The sequence below is a fragment of the Lonchura striata genome, chromosome 10, assembly GCF_050655825.1.
Source record: "Lonchura striata isolate lonStrDom1 chromosome 10, ASM5065582v1, whole genome shotgun sequence".
Classification (NCBI taxonomy): Eukaryota; Metazoa; Chordata; class Aves; order Passeriformes; family Estrildidae; genus Lonchura; species Lonchura striata.
In genome coordinates, this window is record NC_140712.1 from 8491212 (window position 1) to 8497826 (window position 6615).

The 6615-nt window shown below is 41.9% G+C and overlaps 1 protein-coding gene across 1 annotated transcript in view; it reads right to left on the minus strand.

The window, feature by feature from the left end:
* Positions 1-156, minus strand: part of TLN2 (talin 2) — a 142011-nt gene extending 141855 nt beyond the window's left edge. Inside the window, exon 1 of the mRNA XM_021554185.4 lies at positions 11-156. The gene's annotated coding sequence lies outside the window, so the exon portion shown is untranslated. The remainder of the gene's footprint in view (positions 1-10) is intronic.
* Positions 157-6615: the final 6459 nt, after the last annotated feature.

Here is a 6615-nt window from a genome sequence, read left to right on the forward strand (position 1 = left end):
TCCCCCTCACCTGGGCCTGAGGGAGAGGCACCTCCGCCGGCCGCAGCCCTCACCCAGGCGGTGAGGTAGCGTCCTTCTCGCTCTGTCCGCCCGGCACAGAGGCGGCCAGGGCGCCGCAGCTCCTCGGGGGAAGGAGGAGGAGGAATGCCGGAGCAGCCCCTCGGAGGGGGGAAGGACCCCACGGGGCCAGGCACGCCGCCAGCGGGGCACGGCGGGGCTCGGGGCTCCCCTCAGGCAGCGCGCGCCCGGCGGAGCCCCCGGAGCCGCGGCAGGGACGGAGCCGGGCGAGGGAAGGCGAGGGCGCGGCCGCAGGTGTGCGGAGCAGCCCCCGCCGCCCGCGGAGCGCCGCGCCGGGCGCTTGCGAGCCACGGACTCCGTTAGGTGGGAAAAGACCACTGAGATAATCGAGTTCCAGCTTAAGACCAAACACCACCTTGTCAAACAGACCGTGGCACTGAGTAGTGCCAGACGTCTCTAGAGCTGGTGACTGCGCCACCTCCCTAGGCAGCCCGTTCCCATCTTTAATCATCTTCTATGTGAAGAAATTCTTCCTAATGTCCAGCCAAAACCTCCCCTGGCATAGTTTAGGACTATGTCCTCCTGTGCTTTTACTGGTTGCGTGGGAAAAGAACGCGACCCTCACCTGGCTGCAGCCTCCTTTCAGGGAATTGTGAAGAGTGCTAAAGTCACCCCTGAGCCTCCTCCAGGCTGAACGCACTGAGCTGTTCCTCACAGCACTACCCTTCTCTGGACCCATTCCAGCACCTCAGTGTCCTCTCTGAATTGAGGGGCCCCGAACAGGACACATCTCAAGGTGTGGCCCCACCAGTGAACAGCACCGGGGAAGAATCACACCCCTTGTCCTGCTGGCCACAGCGTTCCTGACACAGGCCAGGGTTCAACACCAGCAGCAAATGAACTGCTGTAGCAGCAAAGGACACTCACGGCTTCCCTTACACAGCTTGTATCATTCGAACAGTTCTAACACTGTTAAGAGTTGTGTAAATGCTTTTCACATCAGTATATTGATACAAATATCAGAAAATAAATACCTACTCCAACTTAGGTCCTTTATGTGAATTAGTGCCATGTATACTGGGGCCTCTCTAAAACTGCAACAGTTGTAAATCATACAGCTAAAATAATTTCACCTGATTTAGCTGAAATAAAATCAGTGGTCAATGCATGGTTCTACAGTCCAACACAGTTACGCAGCCTGTATCAATGCACTTGGTAGGCATGTTCAAGGCAGTCCATAGATATAAAACCCAACAAGATTATTTTATACACCCACCCTACAGATTTAAAAGCATCACAAGTTCAACATCCCTAATAGTCACCCTGAGCTGTGCCAGCTTTATCAAACAAACAAGAAGTGTCTGTTCTGTTAACTAAAATAGAGGCTACACAGGATTTGCCTTACAACTTGCCAATACTTGACAATATTATGAGTTTTACAAATGAGTTACTGTTATCATCTGTTACTAAAGAGATACTGTCCAACATGTTATTAAAAGAAGTGATGACTAAAGTATTTTTTGTGGTTTAGAGGTACTTTTGCACATGCAAGTTACTTGTGAACAGCCATAATATTTACATAAAGAGCAGTTTGGGGTGTTTTGGTTTGTTGGCTTTTTTGTTTGGTTTGGGTTTTTTCCTGGCCTTTTACTACCATGATGATAAGCTTCCAACAATGTGGTTTTCCCTGTGTGGCATACAACTTAATCTTCCCTTTAAAAAAAAATAAATAATTATACATTTCATTCTTTTCTTCATGCAGTATTATCCTATTTCCTGGCTGCAATACTGCATCAAGAGAAGCTTCTTGTACACCATGGCTATTCTTGATTGCATTATATATTTTGACCTTCACTTTTAAACCTCTTCCTAACCTGTGTGTTCTTTCACATAGTAACATGCAAGGCCACGATTCCAGACTCTGTTGCCCTTGTCATTTCAGTGTTCTGTTTCCTCTCAGCTCACAGGAAGGCTGTTTAAATCTCTGTGCTGCATTGGCCTCCAATAACTCCTTTGAAATGTCTGCAAGGAGATTTCAGTAATGTCAGTAAAAGTACCCCCCAATCCCAAAGAACAAAATTTCACTGCAATATGGAGTGCAATGTCAAGACCAGGCTCCCCTGTATCCTTTCTGTGTTTTGCTCCTCCCAATACATCTGTGTGTCTGGACACATTTACTGTCTCCCTTTCTGCCCTGCTGGTGACTTGCTTTGGGACAAACCAGTATTTTTTTCCCCCCTATATTTGCATCATATTAAATACAAGTCGGTCTGAGCACATACCTGCATTCTATAGTAAGAATCCTTGAAAAAACTAATACAATAATAAGTGAGGTATTCTGTCAATCTGTCATGTGAGGATTGAGCTTTTGTTATTTCAGTAATAATTCTAGGCTTTATTTGTATTCAGTGAATACTTTGAAATTAAGGTATTCTATTGGATACCTGACTTCACTTCTAAGGTTGTCTTTTCCTGCCATCCCAGCTATTCTAACATGTTATCTTTCCATCTTCTTATTACCAAACCCCAGAACTTTAAGGGTAAGTGTGTTTTATCAGAGAAAAAATTACACCAATCTAATGTCCTTCTTCAAAGTGAAGTGGGTGGGGTGTGTGAACATCAGCGATGTCTCTAGTGGTTTGCCTTTCCCACAGGTCAGGAGACAGACATTAACTGATCTCCCAAAACAGTCATGAAGCACCTTCCCAGACTATTCCTAAATGCTGTCATACTTGTCATACTTGTTCACAACCCTCTGTTAATCTTGGTATTGCAGCTACTTTAGCATTCTGGCCCTCAAAATATCCTGTGGATGAGAGCAGCACTGGCATATTTACTGATGTTTTGGGTGAACCAGTATGTGTGCAGGGACCTTCAATGAAGTACATTATAAACAATTTTCCCATCTGTCATTTCAAATACATTTTGAATCACTGTCTCAGAACAAGTCTACTAAAATGTAACCTAAATCATACCCAAGCCTGTAAACTAGATCTCTGTGTGTGACAAGACTATTTTAATAATTACACTGGATAGCTTAGACAGATATATTGAAGGCATTTATAAAAGTGACCTTTATAATAAGTCAAATTTATCCTTGGTAGGTAATACTAAGCAAGGCTCTGCTCTGCCAGTATTCCTTTAGCATTGCAGGTGGGGCTGGTTCTGAGTGCTCTCATAGCCCTCATTGGCCCTGACCAGCCTCACCTGGGGCCTCCACCCACACCCCTGCCCACATGGCCCAGGTGCTCAATGTAAGATCAGCCCTGGGCCTGGGGCTTTTTGGCTCTGCTTTATTGATGCAAGTTTCTCTAGAAATTTGGATTCTGTGTTGAACTTGTCTGCTGTCCTAATATCTGTCTTGTAACTCTTGTTTGCGTGCTGTAGGGTGGCTTCTGAGTTTTTCTTGTTTTGCTGGGAGCGGTTTTGGTTGGGTTTTTTTTCTTTGTTAAAATCCTTGGGCTAGGGAATATTGCAGTTTCTTGGTGTAACTGGTTCTGGTACTCTACTAGTCTTACTAGGAATTTTCTATGAGGACCCAGTCCAAGTTCATGGTGCTAAGTCACATGGGTTCTTTTTGTTCTGCTCCCTCTAAGTTACAATAAGCAAGTGGGTTGTAATCTAGACTTCATATTCTTGAAGTTGTAACTTCATCATTTGAAAGTTTTTCTTTGCTCTGCTTGACACCTATTTAGGTGTTCATAGACAGATTACTAATTTTTTTTGGATTTTTGTACTCTTCTCTGGATCGTTGTAACTTTATGCTTTTCAAAGTCCATTGCTGCCCTCTCCAGTGTCTTTTTAGCTTTAATTTGTGAATCCAATTAGCTCTCTAGCTGATCTCTGCTCTTCTGATACTCAGCTGATTAATTTCTAATTTGTATTTGTATTTAAGCTTTTAATTTTCTCTTTGAGCCCTTCTTTACTAACTGAGTTCACTGACAGTGGAGCATATCTTCAGATTATCTCCCATCATTCTGGATTCTTTCATGTCTTCCTCAGTACTCACAGGTATTTTTAACTGCAAAATTGGTGTCTTTTTGATCCATGGTGCCTTGTATTGTGAGCAGTTTGTGGGCTTTATGAAGATTACATTATCTCTGCTGCCTTGAGGCTTATTGCTGTCCTCTGACTTTATCAGAGTTGTAAAAATCTCCTCCTTGGGCAACATCCCAAGACCTCCCTGAGCTGAGGGGCAGTGGCAGCAAAACCCCCCTGTGCTACAGGTGGGCAGGGCATAGGGGAAGGAGGATGGTTCTGATTTTCTTCCCCATTGCTCACAGCCACTGGTAGCTGCCAAATATCCACCAGCAGGTGTGAAATAGCATGTGCCACATGTTGCGTCCAATATTCAGTGAAGGCCTTGCATGTGTGAGAGGGAAGTGAATTTGTGGGTGACAATTTTGCTGCTTGCCTGGTGTAAATACTGCTTTCCTTTTTGGCAACATCCACTGTATTCAATGCCACTGCACTCTACAAAAACCACAGCATTACTGTGCTACCGCAACCATGTTCTTAACTTACATGGGCTTTTTTATTCTTGTAATAATTGGACCTATCTGTAAACTTTTCACTGGTCCTGCTAAAGATCCAGTTCTGTAAGGAAGTAGGTCATTACTAAGAGGCATTACAGCATTGCTGAATATTACTCTTCAGATTTGCCCAGTAAATTTCAGAAATTATTTTATTATAAAAAATTTTATTTGGATGTCAGTCCTTAAAAAAGGTGTTAAATAACTGAAGGGATCATGTCCCTCTCATTTTATGGTAGAGGATTACAGTATTCTAGGGAATGCACAGCAGTGTAGCAGTCTTGTCATAATCAAACAAATTTTCCTAGCTCTACTAATTCTAGTTATGATGAGAGGACAATGCATTGTCTGTTAAAGCAGGATCAGCTGATCTTAGAAAATTAATTTTTTAGCTTTTTTGTTACAAAAATACAATATGGAAAAGAAATTATATTTCACTTTTATGTGGGTTATAGCTGCAAAAAAGTTATCAGCTATTTCTAAATGAGAAAATAAATTTACGGAGTTGACATTATTGGTAAGGAACACTTAAGACCAAAACTGCAGAAAACAAAGAGGGTATTTTGGTACCTAAACTTCAAGGGAACTGCTGCAAGAGAATAAAGGATAGGATTTTAATTCAGATCTAGTTACCACAGAAAATGTCAGTCAGAGCAAAGTTAATGGGACACAGGTTTGGTGGTGTGGGAGCTCAGGAGATTTAAGAACCAGAGTAACATCCCACACAGTTGTGTCTGACACAGCACCCACAGTGGCAGGGTCTTAAATTGATCCTGTATTCAATGTGTCTGGCTGCCTTTGAGCAGCCAGATTTTCTGATTATTTCCATCATCAGAAAAGTTCTGACTCCCTACCAGTAGGGTATTTTTGGAATGCTGTCCCTCAGAAGGCAACCCAATTTGCCTTTTAGTTATACACCTCTGTGGCTTCTGATAAACACATTAATGCTTCTGTTTGCAGCTGAGCTACATTCTGGTCTGATGAACACCTCCTGGTTTTTAAGAGTGATGGAAAAAGGATCAGAAAATGAACATGAGGACTGTTGTTCACAAGCCCACATCCATCTAAGTGATAATTCTCAATATGAACAGTAAGTAATACTGAGTCTTTAATACAGGGATTCCTGAGTAGCAGTAGACATGCTTTGCTAGGTTTGTTTTCCAAAACACCTACTGAATTAGTATTGATTTTCAGAAGTCTGACCCTCTCTTGTTTTCTTGTCTGTATCCAGAACATAAAGTCTGCTGTACAAATTACACATGAAAATACTTTATTGCAGTTCTAAAAACAGAATTCAGCCTTCTAAATTGCTTGGCTATTACATGGTGTGATCTAAATTGGATGTGACTTGTATGGAATTATGCTGAACTTTTTGCTTTGTCTGAAATTCATATCATGCAGCAATAGTGGGTATTTTTTCAATTGTCTGTATTTTCAGGATGCTGATAAAGCACTGGAACAATGCCAGGTATTTTAGGAAATGCATTGCTGTTTCCCTGGATCACCAGATGTTACAATACATTAACTCTTTTTCTGGAATAAAGAGCAATTTTTATTGTGCTTCTTTAACTAGGGTGATTCAGTGGTAGACAAGATTCTTTACCTTTAAAATGAGAGATGTTGTTAGCACCTTACCCTAATACTATATTTTATCTAAATTATTTGTTTGAAGACATGTAACTCTGTTTCCTTTTCCTTGTATAATCTCCTTCAACGCATGGTGAGAACTGTGCCTGATTTTTATCTAGTTGTTCTATTGTTCAGAATTATTGGCTATTTATGATTTTTAGCAAAGAAGTCTTTACAAACAATGAAACCCTGACTTGCATGTATTTAAACAAATCCAACATGTGCATTGAATCTGTGTGGTACCAGAGGACAGAGCTGTAGCTGACAAGATTATTTCCTGCTGGAGTTTTGCCAAAGAAAAAATTGGTGTTATTTGCACTATTCTTTATTGCGAGTCTCCTCTAATGTGTGTGTTTAATAAAACAAACATCTGGGCCCATAGGGTAAACTCTGTGTGTACCAGCAGTGTAACTCTTCCAAATCAATTTTTATTTGC